At 42.4% G+C, this 19,474-nt stretch overlaps 1 long non-coding RNA gene across 1 annotated transcript in view; it reads left to right on the forward strand.

The window, feature by feature from the left end:
• The window catches only part of LOC134486044 (uncharacterized), a 57,680-nt gene extending 39,561 nt beyond the window's left edge, over positions 1-18,119 (forward strand). The window contains exon 6 of the long non-coding RNA XR_010064716.1: positions 17,853-18,119. This is a non-coding gene — a long non-coding RNA (uncharacterized LOC134486044). The remainder of the gene's footprint in view (positions 1-17,852) is intronic.
• Positions 18,120-19,474: the final 1,355 nt, after the last annotated feature.

The following is a 19,474-nucleotide window of genomic DNA, read 5'->3' on the forward strand; positions in this document are numbered from 1 at the left end:
TGTGGTGTTTGAAACCCTTTGTTTATTATTCATGTTATGATGGAGAAAGGGTCCATGGATGGATGTAGCAGGGTCCGAAGAATTCAAGCTTTGAGTCCATCAAGACCCCTCTTTCCGAGTCCAGGCTGAAGTTGAGCATTTGCTTCATTCTTGCAAGCACTATGCCTTGCATATGGGAACAGTGTTCTGTTGCTTAAAATGCCCCGCAGTCATGTTTGTTCCCAGAAACACCTTTCCAGATGGTGTCATCTCAAGGAAAAAGCTGTAAAAGCCTCTAAGTTAAACTTCCAGGGATCAGGAGGACACGGAGCATTTAAAGGGTGACAATTGGTATTTCCAGAAGGGGAGAGAAGGGCAGTGGTTACTTCTTTAAAGATTTATTTATTTAATTTATGTATACAAGTACACACCAGATCCCATAGATGGTTGTGAGCCACCATGTGGTTGCTGGGAATTGAACTCAGGACCTTTGGAAGAGCAGTCGGTGCTCTTAACCACTGAGCCATCTCTCCAGCCCCGGAAATTCTTTAATTGGGCTCACGTTGGCGCTCATCTTGTAAAGAATAATTAATTGTTGGCTACGGTTACTCCCTCCATCACCCTTCACTGTAGGTGTCAGAAAAGAAGATCAAAGGGGACACGGGAACATGGGTGACATTCACAGACACTGTCCCTTCCACCGAAAACAAGCTCATGATGGGGAGCGAAGGGGAAGCATCATATAATTTCCATACATTATATACACAATTAGCAAACTTCCTCGACTCCAATTTTTACAACGTAGCTTCAGTCATTCTGGCGTGGATTTGTCAAGTAATATGTTATCCGTTGTGTATTTTTTCCTCAAGACAACATTTTTGACATACTGTGAGTGTGTACCTGAGTCCTCTAGCATTTCTTGAAGTGAGTGGCTTGCAAACCCTCCATTCTTCCTCCTCCTTTGACCTTTCAGGACTCACACTGTTGCCATTTTTTGCAAGTGGCCTTCTTTTCGTACTGTGGATGAGAGAAGGTCCAAAGAGGTTTTTTGGAGTCGTTTCCACAATATTTCTGGCTTTAATGTGGGGAAATACTGTTCTATGGTGAGGAGACACATCAGACACCCACAGTCGCTCCAACAGATCAGGGAGTGCAACATGAACATAGGGAAGTTTTTGAGCTGCTCTTCATGTATAACATTGGATGTTTTGATGTAGATAACAGCGCATTACCTACAGAGTAGTCTCAGTTTTGTGGTAGGAAATGAATGAACATGGCTGTGAGAGATTTTGCAACTGCAGGAATACTATATTCCCTGGTCGTTAGCCCAGATAGTACATTTTGGAGTAATTTCTCTGTTTGCTCTTATTTAGCAATTATAAGTTTTTTTTGCAGCAATATTTTCCTCTTTTTATTACTTTTTTTAGTAATTATAAGCTTTTTACAGCAATATTTTCCCCATTTTTATTACTTTTTTCTGTTCTTATTACATTTTTTTTCGGCAGGGTTTTGTTTTACAGCCCCAGCTTGCCTGTATGTAGCGAGCTTTCTGACTTAGCTCTCTAGGTTCAAGGGTGGCGCCACCTGGCGTAGCTTTGTTTATTGACTTTAAAAACACTGTACCTCTCTTGCTATTTTTTGAAACAATAAAAGCACATTTTAAAAATATTTAAAAGCCCTTGCTGTTTCTTGCTGGAAGCCTGGGACACTCACAGAGTCCCCAGCAGTTGTCGACATAATCACTCCACCATCCCATGATTCTCTGTGTCCTTGACAACCAGATGTGTCAGGCACTCGATGGGAGCCACAAGCTAGGTGGCCATCAGAGAGGGGCAGACTCCTGCCTCATGTCCCTGCCTCTCCCAGCAAGTGGCTCCACAGGACTCGAGGCTGACATGTGTGTGTGTGTGTGTGTGTGTGTGTGTGTGTGTGTGTGTGTGTGTGTGCATTGTCGTCTTTGTTTCTGAGCTGCTGAAAGTCTGACACTTCTGTTAACAGCAGAGCTAATTCATAATTTCTCAACCCATTGTCTTTCCCTATAAGAATAATAAATAATAATTAATAGTAATATTAATAAAGGAAAGATTTTTGTTCACCTCCAAGTTCTGGGAGCCGGGTAACCAAGATGGGTGGCTATATCTGGTGAAGGACTCACATTGCACCCTAACATGGCAGAAAGACAAAAGGGCAAATGGGCACAGATCCAAAAGACAACACTGCCTGCTCTTGTGGCACCGAACGGAAGAATCACACTTTTTACCGCAAGTTTCCGTGGGGACAAGATTTATTCAAACCACTGAGCACAACTTCCTCACTGAAGTAATTCCTTATTCTATGGGGTCCATCCAAGTAAAGGTGGTTGCTATAGTGACAAGGTCCCTGTAACCTCAATCAGGCAAGCATCATAATTTTATAATCTTTGCATTCAATCAGAACAGGACATTTGTCCTGGTCACAGTTTCATGTCTTTGAATATATGTGTTTTTAAAAAGTCAGTATACATCGTGATCTCATGTTCATGCCCTTGTCCCAGTTTCTCCTCATCGTTTTATAATAATTTATATCACCGAGCCCTTTTCCATATATCACCAAACATTTTACTTTGCTATTTGTCAGTGGATGGACTGCTAGACCGAAGGCTGTCATGAAAGAACTGTGCTGCTGTGAACATCTGTATATGGGCGTATAGAAGATTTCACACAGGCATAGTTTTTATCTGTCTTGAGTACATGTGGGCATTGGCATCTGCTCAGCATCTGCTAGGGCCTCTGTGCTGGGTCCAGACATGACTCCGTTTCACTTGTGGGTGTCCCTTTAATACGCGAAAAATATATTATATATTGTCTCTTTACTAATCTCGCTGCACTTGCCCAAAATTCTCCTCCTGAGACTTAACCAGAGAACAAAGTCTCTGCTGGGATTTCCTGAGACTTCCTTTGTCTCTGCAATGAATCTGCGTCTTCACCTTAGCCTCAGGCAGACTCTTCAGACAGGGGCAAAAAGCAGCCACATTCTTCACCAAAACACCACAAAAACAATCTCCAGGCTACACACTGAAATTATTCTTCCCTTAAGACTCCTGGGCCAGGTCTATGCAGTTAAATTCACTCACAGCCACAAAGTCTTCCTGCCAGGATAGCTCATTGGGCCCCACTCAAACCATTTTCTGGCTTTCCAAATCCAAAGTCCCAAAAATCACGTTCTTTCAAACAGAAGTATGGTCAGGATTATCAGTAATACCCAGGATTTGGTATCAACTTCTGACTTACTTAAGGTTTTACTGCTGCGGACAGACAGTGTGACCAAGGCAGCTCTCACAGGGACAACATGTGGCTGAGGCTGGCTTACAGGGACAGAAGTTACCTGAGTGCCCCTGAGGGCTTCAACTGATAATAAAGAGTTGCCATAGCCAATGGCTGAGCAGAAAGACAGAAAGACAGTTCATGGGGTTGGGAGGAGAGGATGAAGAGAGTCACCATGATCCAGAGTTAGAAGGATCAGATTTAAGAGCTACAGGAGAGAAAGCAGCCTATAATGTAGGTAGAAGGGAATAGGACCCTATTGGGGGAGTGGGGTGTTTCCCAGAAGGTAACAGGGCAGCAAAGATAAAACATAGATTTAAAGGTGTGAAACCTGGGATGCTGGGTGGAAGGGAGATGTATGCTAGCTGTCAGGAGAATTAGAAATATGTCTTTCATTCTCAAAACCAGAGAACTCTTGGGCAGGAGCCATGACTGTAAAAAGGAGCCAAAGTTGTTTAATTAATTCACTGTTACAGTCTGGTACATTGAGGTCCCAATTGAGTGTCGCATTACCCTGGACACAGGTTACACAGCCCAGTCAGCCAATGCACAGTTTATTCAGTTTCAGCTTCTTTTAAATGCAAAGCAGGATAAAACTTTCCCACCATTTCTAGTTCTCACCAGCTGCTATTTCTCTAGCAATAGCACATCTTGGATCAAAGTGACCCAAACCTCCTTGGAGACTGTGACATCTGTCAGCAGTCCAACTCTTAGACGTGTTAGAGGTGCTGCTATCTAATTAAGCTATAAACAAAATTACTTTCTCATGAGAAAATGACCATGAAGTCCACGTCCTCAGGTTCACAGCTTATTTGGGAGACAGAGCACCGGGATCCTCTGCTTGAGGTAGTTGCCTCCTCTGTATCTCAGTGTGCTGAGAGTGACCGAACCACCCTAGGGTGCCCTGCAGCTGGCAAGCTAGGAGCAGTCGCCTGATGACATTTCTCTAAATTAAAGAAAAATAGTGTCAACCCTAATCCCTAGAGAATGGCTAAGCAGACAGAGTGACCCATGGCCCTGAATAGCCAGAGAAATGCTGCCCTCTGTGGATTGGCTGCCTACCTTTGGGCTATCACAAGCAAGGGAAAACTCTCAATATTTGCACCAGATCCAGTCTTTTCCAATAGTTTGGCCTGTGCACTAATTAACTTAAAAACACTTAATAATTTTAGTATTAATAATGTATTCCACATTTCAGCTTCATAATTCAGTCTGTGCCTAAAATGGGAAAAATGAAAGGAAGTAAATTCTTAGTAATCTCAGATGTAAGAGTCAGGGACTTTAGAGAATTATACAGTCTTTGTTGGATAACTAAACCTTCAAGAAGTTCCTCTTAAACCTTGAGTGTGACCAAGCAAGACTGAGCCAGAGAGCAACATTCTGGTTCACTTTTATACTAGACTCAAGAACAATCATATACATACACACATCAATCACAGACATTTTCTTCTGTCCTCTCCTGCTTACACGGAAAGCCATGGAGCCAGAAACTCAGATGATAAACTTCAGCCCAGACACAAGAAGCCAATTAAAATAACAACAACAATAAAGAAACCTGGTTTGATGGCACAGACCTTTGCTGGGGAGCGGGGGGGGAAAGAGACTCCATATCCTCCCTACCCAGCTAGCCGGGCTGGGTATTAAGACAGATTAATATTCCTAGTCAAATGAAAACTCCCATTTTATAAAAACTGGTGGATGGCACCTGAAGAGTAAACCCCAAGGTTGTCCTCTGCCCTGCACACATGCAAGCTCACATATGCAGAGCCACATGACCAAACTAGCCTGTAAAAGGTTTTTCATGAACCAGGAAGATAGCTCAATGGGTAAAGGTTCTTGTGTCGCCAAGCCTGACATAATCAGTTCACTACCTGGGACCTACCCAGAAACCTGACTCCTACCAGATGGCCCTGACCTCCATGCTTTGAGGTTTGGTCTGTTGCTCTGTATTGTAATGCTAACTGCAGGCCTCCATGGCCTGATTGTCCCAGAGACAAGAGAGTCCACATGTAGACCCAAGTGATACTATGGAAACTTGTGTCCCCAAATTATTTCTGATAAGTGAATAAGGATTCCAACAGTCAACAGCTGGGCACAGGCAGGGTTTAGCATCCCAGGACTTCAGTCATCCAAGAAGAACCATGAGTAATAAAGAAAGTGAAGGGAGGAGGAAGCCGCCATGGGTCAGGTGGGTTGGCTAATTGGAGTTAAGAGCAGCCCAGATGAAACACAGCAAATTATATAGTGGGATTATTATCAGGGAAACACACATAACAGCCAGAGGGTCCATGGCTGCCCACCTCCTGTGCTGATTAAGGCTTAATGTAAATATGAAGCTTGTGGGTGTCTTTTATCTGGGAACTAAGTGGTCAGAGGCAGGGGAGGAAACCTGGGTTGGGATTAAATAATTTCTACCACATCTACTCTCACAATTCCTCCCCCTCTACACACACACACACACACACACACACACACACACACACACACACAAATAAATGTAATTTCAAAAAGGGGGATAAGGAACTTGTCATCAACCATGGAGATCCAAGTTCTATTACTAACACCCATGTGGTAGGAGGACGACCTCCTCACTCATCGTCCTCTGTCCTCCATATGCACACTAACACATATATGCATATGCATACAGAATATGATAATGTATCAATTAACGCATTAATAAATTAATTAAAGGTTTTTCAAATCATCTGTTCTTGGCCCCCGCTCACTTCTGTCTTTGGTTTACACAGCTCACTTCCCCATATCTGCCTCTCCTTCTCGCATGCCTTTCATGCTTGCGTGTGTGTTTCTCCTCTCTTAGTGTCCATGTTTAAATCTATATTCACTTGTTTATAAACTACAGATCTGGTGGCTAGACACATGGTTTCCAGGTTAAAAGAACTTGCTGTGTGATCATAAGTTTTGGAGTCCAAATCCTATCATACTGCAAACACCAGCCACTACATCTGCCAGGAATCAGACAACATCCTCTTGGGCAGAAATAATGAAATACTGCCAGTAATTTGGAGGAGCACACACTTACAAATATATGGCAAAAATGCAAAATTTGTCCTTTTAAAATGTAGCTCACAAAAGTGTTAGGACCTGGGTTATGAATCAACGGGAAGTAAGAATTCTGGTTCCTTTTATACCATGTGAGCCAACCAAGTATTGTTATCTCTGTAAACCTGTTCTTTTGTCTGTATGCCAAATTTAAATAGTGCTTTGGGATATTAAATAGGAAACCACTTAGCAAAGAGTTCTGGAGCATAGTGCATACTATGGAATTCACCAATTATTATTACGTTTTGGAACAAATGTTAAAAAAGAAGTAGAGTTTCATGTTCATTTTTAAGTGTCAGGCACAAGGCTTACAATCCTATGATATAAGGTTGAGACTAAAAGGAATAACAAAACATTATTTGCCAAGGACAAATGCTAAGTAAAAATATGCTCCAAGTTGAGAACCAAAATACAACATGTAGGAAAGCTCCTTGTACAAAATGGTAGAAAACATCACACTAAAGATAGTAAGACACCTCTCCTTCCTGAACACTACAAGAAACAGAATTCCCTGAGATCTTCTAGGGTTTTCCTGTCTGCGTAAAGGATGCCCCAGTAAGTTCTCTCATCACCACAATTGTATTTCCAGTAGAACATCAAAGCAAAACCTAGGAAAGGCATCTGTAGCTTTCCCATTCTCAGTAATTCATTTTTATTTCATTGTAGACTTACCGATAAACTACTTAGAAAGGCAATCAAATTTTGGTAGGCAGCAACATTTCACTCCAAAAATAAATAAAAATGAATTCTATTTTATCTTTTGACAACAATGAAAAGTGACAGAGAACAAGAAACGGTAACACACCTTTAATCTCAGCACTCTGGAGACAGAGGTACGTAGGCAAATCACTTGACTTTGAAACCAGGCTGATCTATAGGCTACTCAGGAAAAGTTTGTGCATCACTGAAAAAAATCTAGCCTCCAACAAAAGAAGAGAGAGAGAGAGAGAGAGAGAGAGAGAGAGAGAGAGAGAGAGAGAGAGAGAGAGAGGGAGGGAGAGGAAGAACCGATTTTATTAAAAAGTTTGGATTATCTGTTTATGTTTCTTTGCTTGGGGACTGGAGTGCGGAGGGTTTTCTAGCAAAATAAAGCAAGCAGAATTTACTTATGAAGCCTGCAGGCTCATTTCCCACAGCAGTACTATCCACCCCACTGCTAAACTCTGCAGAGCATCGATGGAGTGGGTATGAAACTCCTCTAGTTTTCTTTCAACCTGTAAACTGCAGGCCAGTAGCATCCTCAACGCTGCCTCCCAAAGTGGCATCTCCATCTTATATCATCTCATCCCATGTGGTTGGGGGAATGAGAAGGATATGCAGGCTCTGATGCTGTTTCCACTGTGTTTACTTTCCAAATGTTTTTATATCCTTTCTGTTTTCATGTTCCCCTTATAACAAAAGCCTCTGTGGCACTATTTCTATGTAATTGTCTCTAGCTGTGACCATGAGCTACACGAGTACATGGTGTCCAGACTCTGCTGATTTTAATAGATAGCAGAGAACATTCGAGATCCACACCCCAGACCCCTCTGCCTTTATCTTGCTAGTTTCCACCCCAACTCAGTAGTGCATCGTGAGAGGATTCTCAGAGAGGTGTGTGGACAGTCTAGTTTCTGATGAACAAGCTCTGTCTACATCACTTCCTCAATGACAACCCCTCAAACCCTAGGATATGCATCCCAGTAATGTGAGACAGCCAGTATGAAGCCCCGGACTTTTGCTTAGGGCAAACATTTAAGAAGGGCATACCCTGATCTCAGGTGCAGGGAAGTTTGTCTGTCTGACAGGTGGCTTACAGAGGTGAGTAATCCCTACTTAAAGGTGGACTTGTCACAAGAAAGAGACCAGAGCTGAGTCTTACATTCTTAGAACTTCATATCTTATCAATTACACTTCTGGGCTGCGTGCTTTCAGTCGCCACATATTCAAGTCACCAGTTTTGTCTGTTTATTTGTTTGTTTGTTTCCAGTATTGGACAGAGAGAGGTAGCAGTTCTACTGTGTTCTGTGTTTCAGACATATGACTGGATGGTTGCCTTTCTGTCTCTACTTCTGCAGTTAGACCATCAGACTGGCTTAGTAAATTGGAATCCTCATTTTGTAGTTCAAAAGTGATTTTTTCCCACTTCTAATTGTAGCATCAGCATCTCAGTACAAGTTTAGTTTATACACAGTCAAGGATTTCTTAAGAGAAAACATATTGATACCCTCAGCTTTAGAACTGAGACATAAAGCTTGGCTAATTTTCAGTTCCTGTTCTTGAGGCCATTGTATTTGGGGAACATCATGTGATTAGTAATTGCACGTCAACTTGGTCAGGCATGGGATGCCCAGGAGATGATTAAATAGTATGCCTTACCATATCTGGAAGAGTGTTCTAAAGAGCTTAGCATCCACACTGGTGGACTAAAGGACATAACTGCTCCTGTGTGTGTGTGTGTGTGTGTGTGTGTGTGTGTGTGTGTGTTTATGTATGTGTGTATGTGTGTATGTATGTGTGACATCTGGCCAGTGGCTGGCTGAATAGAAAGAGGAATATAGGTGAAGGTTGATTCCTAGCTTGATTTGGGGGATTGATCTGTCAGTGATATTTTTAACTCTCAGGCTCTCAGGCTGACTAGATCTCAACTGTGAGCTCTACTGTTTTGAGATTTCTTTCAAACATAACACTGGCTTTACAAGTAGACACACAGAGAGAGCCACATGTAAGTCAAGGGCTGGAATACAGACTGAGAAAACTGTTCCTAGGCAGTTTTGTAGCTTGAGTGTGAAAGACACTATTGAAAAAAACATTGTGCATCATATGACTGTGTATACAGAACACACATACAGAGAGAGACATATACAATTGGTTCTATTTCTTTCATTTCTTTGAAGAACTCTGACTAATATTAGTACTTGAAATCTGAAATTCATAGTTTTCTTTATGGATCTGTAAGTCAGAGGCTTTGCAAGGCAAGTTACTTGCTGTAGGTCATTCTTCAAAGGAAGGCAAAGATAAACATGAAGGAAAGGAGAACATCATGGAGGATGTTAACACTGGGCTTGCATAGTTCCATTGGCAGGACTCGTGTCTTTCAAAACACTCAGTCTTTACTTCCTGATTTCTACACATGTCTAAATGTTTACAAAGGGAGTTCTAAGTACTCCATCTTTGCCTGGTAGTAAACTAGACAAGGCTCACACCATTCACTGTATCAAACAGAAGTCACTGAAACCTGGAGATTAGATTTAAAGGATGTGCACTGTCATCCACACAGTCCACAAAGTCCTATGAAGTTTCTATGATGCTGGCTATTGGATGTTTGCTATCCTCCAGCACCATCAGTCACTATCCTTGGTTCTTTTTTTGAGCCTGAACCTCATTGAAGACCACTTAGAACAGCAGTCTGAGTAGATCTCCGGTCATAGAGGATAGCAAGAAAGATGAGAACCATGAAGGAAACCTAAAACTAACGAAGGACTGAAGCCTTTGAGGATACACTGGATGTGCACATGTCTTACCGTCTCCAGCCTTAGTAGCACCAGTATCCTGCAGAGGAGCTCAATGATCTGAAAATGTACATGACTTGAGACTTGAAGAACCATTGGTGGAGACCGAGGAGTTCCAAGTGCAGATGATGTCCTATGCAGCAGGATGAGCCAGCAGGTCAGGGGGAGTGTGGGATGCCACCAGCATGCCCAGAGACTTGCATTTTGTTTTTAGAGTGGGGACACAATGATGATGCTTCTCTGCTGCCTTTCAGATGACAGGCAACATGACACTTGCTCAATCGCAAGCGAGTGCTTGTCACAAAGATTCTGGATGGTATTTTCTTCTCCTCTGGAAGATACAAGAAAACTCTACCATTCAGCCCCTCCAAGGCTTCAGGCATCTGCATGGAAGGCACAGCCAGAGCAGAGACAGTGTCAGTACATCCACTGCTCCACCACAGTCTGCTTTCTCATTAGGAAAACAAAAGGCCTCCCAGGAATTCTGAGACCTGCAAAGAAGGAGGTAGAAACAGCTTTCAAATGACTCAAAAGCATTTTTTAAAAAAAATCTATTGACTGAGTTCTCATTTGAAGTTCATAGAACACTCACTTCCTAGTTTGAAACTTGGTATTTGAGGAGCAAATTAAACATCCAAACTTCGTAAAATCTTCCTAAAAATGTATCTTAAAGAAACCAAATATGTCCAAATGATAACTGTTCTATTGAATAGAAAACTGTTAATTAAGAATATGGAAAGCAATACAGAATCAGAAAAGCCTACATTCTGTAATTCCTATTAAATTTAGCAATTTAGTTACTATGTTGAATTCTAATTAAAATGTTTAGCTGTTGGGACCTAAGAAAGTCATGTAGGACCAAAATTAACCCTGCAGAGATTGCTTTCTTGTGGCTGATGGGGAAAGAGGGGCTAAGGGTTCAGTGAAAGCTCAGACTGGACCATCCATCTCAACAGGTAAAGAAACTTGCTACCAAGTTTGGTGACTTGAGTGTGATCTCTGGAATCAGGTCCAAAGGACAGAACTCCTCCCAAAAGTTATCCACTGATGCCACACATGCACAGTGGAATTCATGTGCACAAGTGCGCACACACACACACACACACACACACACACACACACACACACAAAGAGAGGGGGACGTAAATAAACATAATATATTTTGCAAAGGCTCAAATGTCACAGTGCCTAAGAATGAATCTTAGCATCCAGTCAGTGTTGCAGAACAGAAGGCAGAAGCAGGCCAAGTCTTCAGCAAGCTAGCAAGCTTCTAAGAATGTGGATCCTGAGGCAAAACAAGGTTTGGAACCAGGGTGTGTCCAAACAGATGGACCATAAAAGGATTTTTTGAGAACTTGATGCAGACATTTGCACTTGCACCAGAATTATTGTTAATGTTGGCATTCATTCTACACTCCACTGAGCCAAGCTCCCTGGGCAAGCCATCCCCAAATAGGACTTGGAAGTGCCATTTCCACATCTACCTAGTAGGATAATGAGTCCCACCTCTGAATCCCCTGCCTGTGAGTTCAGAGCATTCCAGGGGTATCTGAAAAGATCTTCCCAGTACAGTCCCAATACCTCTGAGACCGTCTCATGCTCTTCCTACCCCAGCTTTAGTCTCCTTGATGGTGACCTGGGCCCTTGAAAACAAAAGAAGTAAAAAGTTCTTAAGAAGCCGTGGCTTTTTGTTTAGCTTCTGGTTCTTAGTGGCTTTGATGAAAAGCTGAATTATAGGAAAAACGATTTTGCACATTAATTTGGGATCATAGAATTCACATCCAACAAACTGGCGAGACTGGGCTCAGAGCTGGAGAGGGGAGACTCAGTTGGAACTTGAGAACTGTCCAAAGCTACATCCCATTTCCCTTTGCAACTGCAAGAGTGGGAGAGACCGATTTCTGAGTTGCGCTGATTTGTGCTATAATAGGCTTGGTAATGAGAAAGCACAGTGCCTCCCTTTGTAGCCTCAAACTCCAGGCTCTCCTGTCTCAGTTCCCCAAGCATCAGGAGGGTAGGTGTGCACTGCCACAGTGCTAACAGGAACAGCAAGATTTCTGTGTTCTGTTATCTTCTTCATGGGCTGAGGCTGAGCCTGGAGTCTCCATGTCAGTAGCATCTTTCAAGGCTGTTCCTCTGCAGCTCTGAAACCTTTTTTTTAAAATATAAACCAAGTTTATTTTGCCTTTTAAGTAGTGTTCATATAGCACTACAGGTAGGTAAACAATGTGAATTAGTATACGTCTTCTCAAAAGCCAGAGTTTTGTTATCGTTGTTGTCATTTTTAAGGAGTTGTGAAAATGATGTAGCCTATTCTAACAGGATAAATATTTTTAACCATTTCACTTTGAGTTAATGAAAGCTCACAAATGAGCAACACTCCTCATGGAGGAAAACAGAAAGCTGTTCTCGACAAGGGACAACTCACACACACAAGCAAAAAGAACTGTGTAAAAATAACTAACTGTTCCCATATTAAACTTTGACCACTGGGGAGATGCCTGGGGAGGTTCACTGTCAGATTATTGAAGCACTTGGGCACCCTCTAGAGGAATAACTTGAAAACCTTCAAAACTTCATTTGGAGAGGTTCACTGTCAGAATATTCAAGCACTTGGGCACCCTCTAGAGGAACAACTTGAAAACCTTCAAAACTTCATTTGGAAATAAGAAAAATCTGATTTTATGTAAGCTATGAAATTTTAAGCTCAGAGGTACCACTTGGACATTTTTATTTGGAAACCTCTTCAGAAGATGTCTTGCTCTAAAGCACCCATGAAATGGGCGCAGCCACTGTCTTTGCTACTGTTCCAGTCCTTTCTGTACAGCAACACAGGGACAATCATCTCCAGTTTCTGAACTGCTGTAAACTGTAAGCACTGCTACAGTGTGGGACAGCTAGCTTTCCTCCTGTTCTTAGGGATAGCATTCTTAACATTTGAATGCCTGTAGCATCGCTCATCTTTGGCCCTTCTCCCTCCCTCCTTCCTGTCCTTCTATTTGTCTGTGCTGGACAAAGTTCTGCCATTAGACTGTCACCCCATATCTGAGTTTCTTTTCATAGGATTAAATCACCAAATCATATAAAGTGACATCCCCTGAGATGACAGCTTGTTTCCATGTCACTTCCTTATGGCTCTTCTTTTGAGAAAGGCTCTCAATGTACAGCCCAGACTTAACACAACCTAGAGATCCTCCTGCCTCTGACTCCCAGTCCACATTGCTTTCATCTGAAATGAGATTAAAAGCTCAAGTTTCAACTTTTGTCCCCAGTACTGGGAGCTTTCTCTCTTGAAGATGCTCTGATAATTTAGTGGGCCAGCGTTGATTTGAATCAGTTTGACTTTGGGTTGATAAAAATATTCACTGAGTTCACGGACTTCATTTCTTCTCTTCGAGAGTCTCTGAGAACCTGGTTCTTATTTTATTCTTCAGGGCCCAAGAGTCCAGAGAGTAGAAATATACCAAAGGTGAAGATTCTAGCAAGAAACCTTGTCCCATAAACTCAGGCCTTAAAGAGAAAACTAAGGATGACTTAGAAGTAAAGGCAATGTATTTTTACACTCTGTTCATGGGGAGAATAAAAATCAGTAAGATAGACGGAAAGAGGACAGTAAAGAAAACAGAGACCTCCCCATGAGACCTTACAGGTATCTGTTGGTTGGGGTTCTCTGTGACCTTGTAGCCCCAACATCATCTCACCTGGATGTTCTAGTAACATCATGCCTGGTTGAGTTTACAGTTGTTTAAGATCAAACATATTACCAGTGTCGTAGTCAATGTTCTATTGTTATGAACAGACATCATGACCATGACAACTCTTACAGAGGAAAATTTTTAATTGGGACTGGCTTAACATTTTCAGGGGTGTAGTCTATTATTGTCATGGGGGGGGGTGGGAACACAGGAAGCCATGGTACTAGAGAGATAGCTGAGACTTCTACATTCCAATCAGCAGGTAGCAGGAAGGGAGTAAAGACATTGGGCCTAGCTTGACCATTGTTAGATTCTCTTTTTGATCACCAAGAAACAAATAGATTTAGGTCTGTGGAGATTTCCAGGCAAATGTGGTGGTTAGGCCCTGTAATTCTAACAACCTGGAGACAGAGAATAAGTAATGGTGAAGACCAACTTCAGCCCAGAGTGAGACCCTGTGTCAAAAAAAATAAATAAAAAAAACAAACCCACAAAGAAAAACAAACAAACAAAAAAAAAGAGCCTAAAGAAATGTACCACATCTTGATTACATAACCTTCTGGATACCCTGAGAGATTACTGGGGTCAGGCTAGTTGGACAATAAATCTTAAGAGTGAACAGCACTGATCAATCAATAGGCCTTGACTGTATATAAAGAGAAAGGGAGTGGAACATAAGTATTCATTGCTCTCTGCGTTCTCAGAGAGGATAATATATAGACAGCTGCTCAACCTGCCATGGTGGACTGTGGCCTCCAATTGTTGGCCAACATACACCCATTCATTAAGTTGATTCTTGGGCATGTGATTTAGTAATGGGGAAGGGACTCATGTGGTAGGACATGTACAAATCCGTGTGAACAGGCAGGCATGTTAAAAATAGGGAAAGGGTCCAGAGGAAGCTTCATAAACAAGAGAATATCCAAATTGCAGTCTTTAAGTATACTGTATGTATAACACCAACATTAACATGTAAAACATATCCAGATTTCAAGGAGAGACATTCTAGTCATGGTGGCACATGTTTGTAATCCTGGCACTGGGAAGATGAAGCAGGAGGATCTCTGTGAGTTTGGGTCAGCCAGGACTACAGAGTCAGTTCAAAACCACCTCATAGTTTGTCTAAAAAGAATTCTTTTTTTCAGTGAGATAACAAGTCCAGAATAGAGAAACAGAAAAGTCCAACAATAGAAGTGTTACTGAGGATGCAGACTGATAGGGGGCACTCAAAATCCTGGGATGTAGTGTAAGTTGGAAAACATTTTTATGCAAATAAAACTAGGTGTGCACACACCCTGTGATCGTGAAAGCACTTACCTGTGTACACTGTATTAGAGGATCTGCCTTCTCAGATCCAAATCCTCCATTTCAAGATGCAAGAAGCAGAGTCACACTGACTGCTGGGTGAGTCTACAGGGTGAGTCCGAAGTCATAAGTGCTGTGGACCCCCCTCAGTCCTGCAATTCTTGAGGGAACCAGCTACTACTGGTCCAGATTTGGCTCCTCAACACTTGGGTAAATTGTTAGTGAGAGCAGGGTATGTAGTCTCTGGGGCCTGAAAAACATTTGACTGTCATTCTTGGAATTAATCTACTGTGCATTTCTAAAGGAATCTGCACCCAGGAACTACTAGCCGGTAGCTTGGTGACATGTACTCTTTCCCTGGAGATGCCCCGGAGTGACCTTAGATTGGTCCCATTTCTAGCTGATAGAATTGGAGGTAGCACTTAAATTGGCTATGAGCTCCCTGCTTCTGTTCTTTTGGATTATCAGGGTTTAATGTCTTTCCTACAAAAAAAGAAAACATAAGAAAAGTACAATTTATTGAGGTTGGAAGCCCACTGTCTGTGGCTGGCATCATTACCATGACATCATTCTGTGAATAGCATATGAAACTGGGCTCTAGCATTCATGTGGTAATTTGTGCCAAAACATGTTTGCTACGTGACCAAGACAAGAGAGATGAAGTAATAGAAAATATTTGGTAACTTAAGAACATAAGATTTTAAAGTTTTAAGCTTGGAAAGTTGTTATAATCATACAAATATTATTTTAAAATGTTTTATGTGTTCAAACATGTATGGCTTAATTAAACGATTAATGAAACATATAAATCTAAAGAAAATGAGAAAACTATCATTATAAGAATTGTGTCTGTTTTATCTTTAGTGCGTTAGAGACTCTGGTGATGACCTATATTCTGTATCCCCGTTTAGCAGGGTGTGGTGACACTGGGTGCTGAGGACCACAATGTATGGGTTTTCACCATTGGTTCCAAGCTCTGTGGCAGGATCCTCTCTGTCCACATAAGATTTCCAGTCTGGAACTTTTGGTCAAGCTCAGACATGAGCAAGGACTCAGCCTTGTGAATATTCCTCTGGGTCTGTTGCAGGGTCTTTAAGAATGTGACAGGGGAATGGCTAGTAACTTTTGCCTAGTGAACATCTCAATATGGGTGGCATCTGACCCTTAGGGCAAAAAGTAGGAGGTTAGTCCAATTTTCATAGCTTTAATTGACACATTTATTTTACCCTTCCTGATTTTTGCAGCCTCTATGCACAATGTAATTTTAGATGAACATTTAGGGCCTTTGCCAGATTTAGGGGAAAGTTTGATCATGAAGGTGAGGGCATTGTCAAATCTCAGAGGTAGAGGCAACCCATATACAGAATTTTTTGTCTTCTGATAACAGCAGAGAGTATGGGTCTCTTGTTCAACAAGAACTGCCATCCATTTGCCTCCTGTTTCTTTTTGTCACTTGGTTTCTTCCTGTGTTCTTTCTGTCAAGGTGAGGAGTCCCCTCTCTCTAAAGAGGCCCTATGGACACTGGCATTGGCAAATTGCAGTATGCATGTCTTTGCCCTTCTCCCAGAAAAATGAATGGGATAAAGCCAGAAGGTCAGCCCTTTGTGTTGAAGTCCATTGGCTGAGGGACTGGGCCTATAACATCCTGGGTAGGTGACCACTGCAACCTAGTATACCTGATTTCATGTTGAGCAAAGCTGCTCCATATAAAACCTCTTCATGCCTGTAGGAAGTGCAGAGTGCAGCAGCAGTGGAGCCCAGAGTGGAAGCCAGAGGCTTCCAGCCAGCCCCAGAGCAGAGCAGGATGCAGCATCCACAACTCCAGAGGTAGCAGCAATCAGGCCTGGGTTCCTGCTTAAGACGGGAGATGAAGCTGATCACATCCACCTTCTACCACAGCTATGGTTGTTTCTGTATTGTCAGACCCTGCCTGCAGGATCTGAGCTTTGAGCTCCTGTTGATCAGAACTGGAGGAGCCAGAGCCTGGGAAGTTCCTGGAGTACATTTCCCCTTATGAGGGTTGTTATGGGACCTCTCCACATCCACGGCTATGTCCCTCCTCTGTTCGGGGGAGTCTGATGACCTGAACTTGGCTGCTGTCTTGGAGTGGCTCCTTTGGGTTATCATCTGGTAGTGGGCTGGGTGGGCTGACGGCTATTGTTTTATTAAGTCAGATATGGGTCTGGCCCAGAAGACGTGCCTCATAATGGGTTATTTCAGTCTTATGCATCCACTTACTGCAGTTCCCCTCAGGAGGTCCATTACAATGTTGGAGATGTAAGTTAATAACAGTTGCTGGCACAAAGTCAATGTATTTATTAGTATGGTTGTAGCAGCAACTGATCACAAAAAAGCAGGCCAAACAAGATCAACTCTTTTGGATAGATAGGCGACTAGCCTCCTCCAGGGTCACAGTACCTGAGACATCCATCATAGCTATCCTACTCCACAAAATTCCTTCTGGGCCTGTGTCCACCACCCACAATACTACTCAGGAGCCCCTACTGCTAGCATCACCATAGCAACCGTAGCACCGACTTGGAGCCACAGTTGCTGCCAGAAGAGGGGTGCAGCATGGATGGGCCAGCATGACCTATGAGCCTATTGGAAGTTGTGTATCATCCCAGGGGCAGCAGTAGCTGTTGTCCCAGGCGGGCTCACTTCCCTTCTCTTTTAGATCTTTGACTCCAATCAATAGAAGTGACAGAAATATACAGAGAGATAAATACATAGAGAAAATTATCAGGGTCCCAACCATACATTCATGCACCTGAAGAGACCATATGGACCCCAGTCATAGATCCTCACCACCTGCAACTCATTGACATCCTAAACAGAAGGTGCCTTAACCAAACTTAACTCTAGAGGTGACAAACCAGGCAACTTTCAATTTTGATCCATTTTTGGGCTGGAGGTATCAGATTCTTTAAAAGCATTGGCCATCAAAGAGATTTCATGAGGAACATCTCAGGTTGTACAACTCTCAGAGTTCTTGACCATTACATTCTTTCCATCTCCAGGAAACTCCAAGACCACCAGTGTTTCAAGGTCTGGACCCGAGATGGAGGTATGTTACTGGGAGTGGATTTTGAGGTTGCAAAGGCCCCCACCATTCCCAGTTAGCATTTGTTTTCTTCTACTTCTTCATCAACATCGGAGCTCTCAGCTGTCCATGCCACATGTTCTTGCTCTAAAACTCTGAAATTGCAAGTCCCCAGTTAAATATGCTGTTCTATATGTCGCCTGGGTCACCTGTTTAGTCCTTCTTAGTTCTAGCATTCTGTAAATAGAAATAACAACAAAAATCAAGCTTTCTGATTTTGTAGATTCTTTGCCAGGGCATGGTAAGATCTACCTACCTTCATTGTGATGATTTTCAAGACTATACTGATTTCTAAATCTTGCTTTTCTCAAAGACTGGAATGGTCCCCTTGTCAATAACAGATGGGGCCTGCTGATTCTGTTTACTAAGTCAGGTAATAGTGAAGGGCAGGAAAAGGAAGCTCCAAACACCCAACTGCAATTCGCTGTGAACTTAGCTTTGCTACACATGGAGGCCATTATTGGAAGAGAAAGCCATCCATTCCAGGCAGTCCAATGAGAGGAAGTGATTGGCTTCATCCAGAAAATAGGTTGAGTAGAGTTAAAATTTGCATTTCTGATAATTCCCAAGGAAATGAAGTTACTGGTGCTTGTCCAGGTTACAGTTTCAGAAGTGTTGGTCTAGTATGCCTGACTGGTAAGTGAGGAGGTTGTTCAGGTTTTGATATTTATGGGATTTCTTCTTTTCAGAACTTCTAGGAATACATGGCAAGTAGGCTTCAGTCTAAATGAATAACTTGTCTTCACAGTTTGCATGGTGGGTAATGTTTGTTGATCATCAACTTGACAGCACCTGGAATCTCACTGGAGACACACCTCTAGGCACCCAAGTGGAAGATCATTTGATTATTAGCTCTACTATATAAGGCATTGCTAGATTTAGGTTAGCCTCTGGACATGCCTGTGCAGAACTCTTTTGATTAGACTAATTGAAGTGGGAAGACCCACCCTCTATGGTTGACTGGGATAGTGGACTGGATATGGTCGATGAAGTGATTTGAATACCAGCATCTCCCTCTGATCTCTGCTTGCAGTCAGTACAAGAGCTCTCAAGCGCCTGCTGTCTTGACTTTCTACTATGGTGCATCTTGCAACTATAAAACAAAGTAAACTTCTCTCCCTTAACTGTTGCTTTTGTACACATGTTTAATCAGAGCAACAGAGAAGTGACAAAGCCAATCAACTTTCACTTAAGCTCGTCAAAATCCACAGGAATCTCAGCCAGGAATCATATCCTATTCTCCAGGAAAACTGGAAATTCAGGAGGAAGAGACACTCTTTCACAGAGCTTCTCCATTCACAAGCATTTTATGGGAACACAGACACTCAAGAGACAGAAAGTGGTCAACTGCAATGGAACTGAAAGGACACAGACCCCAATCACATGGTGGATCCCATGAGTCAGAGGGTAGATTCCATTAGCTCTGCTTCCTAAGCCACCGTGTACTTATCTCCTTTTTCCCTGCTACCTGACTCCAGCTCCATCTTGCCTGCATCTTTCTGCCATGTGTCATGGTATTACTACTTTGATTTCCCATGA

This window comes from Rattus norvegicus, chromosome 3, assembly GCF_036323735.1.
Source record: "Rattus norvegicus strain BN/NHsdMcwi chromosome 3, GRCr8, whole genome shotgun sequence".
NCBI classification, from domain to species: domain Eukaryota; kingdom Metazoa; phylum Chordata; class Mammalia; order Rodentia; family Muridae; genus Rattus; species Rattus norvegicus.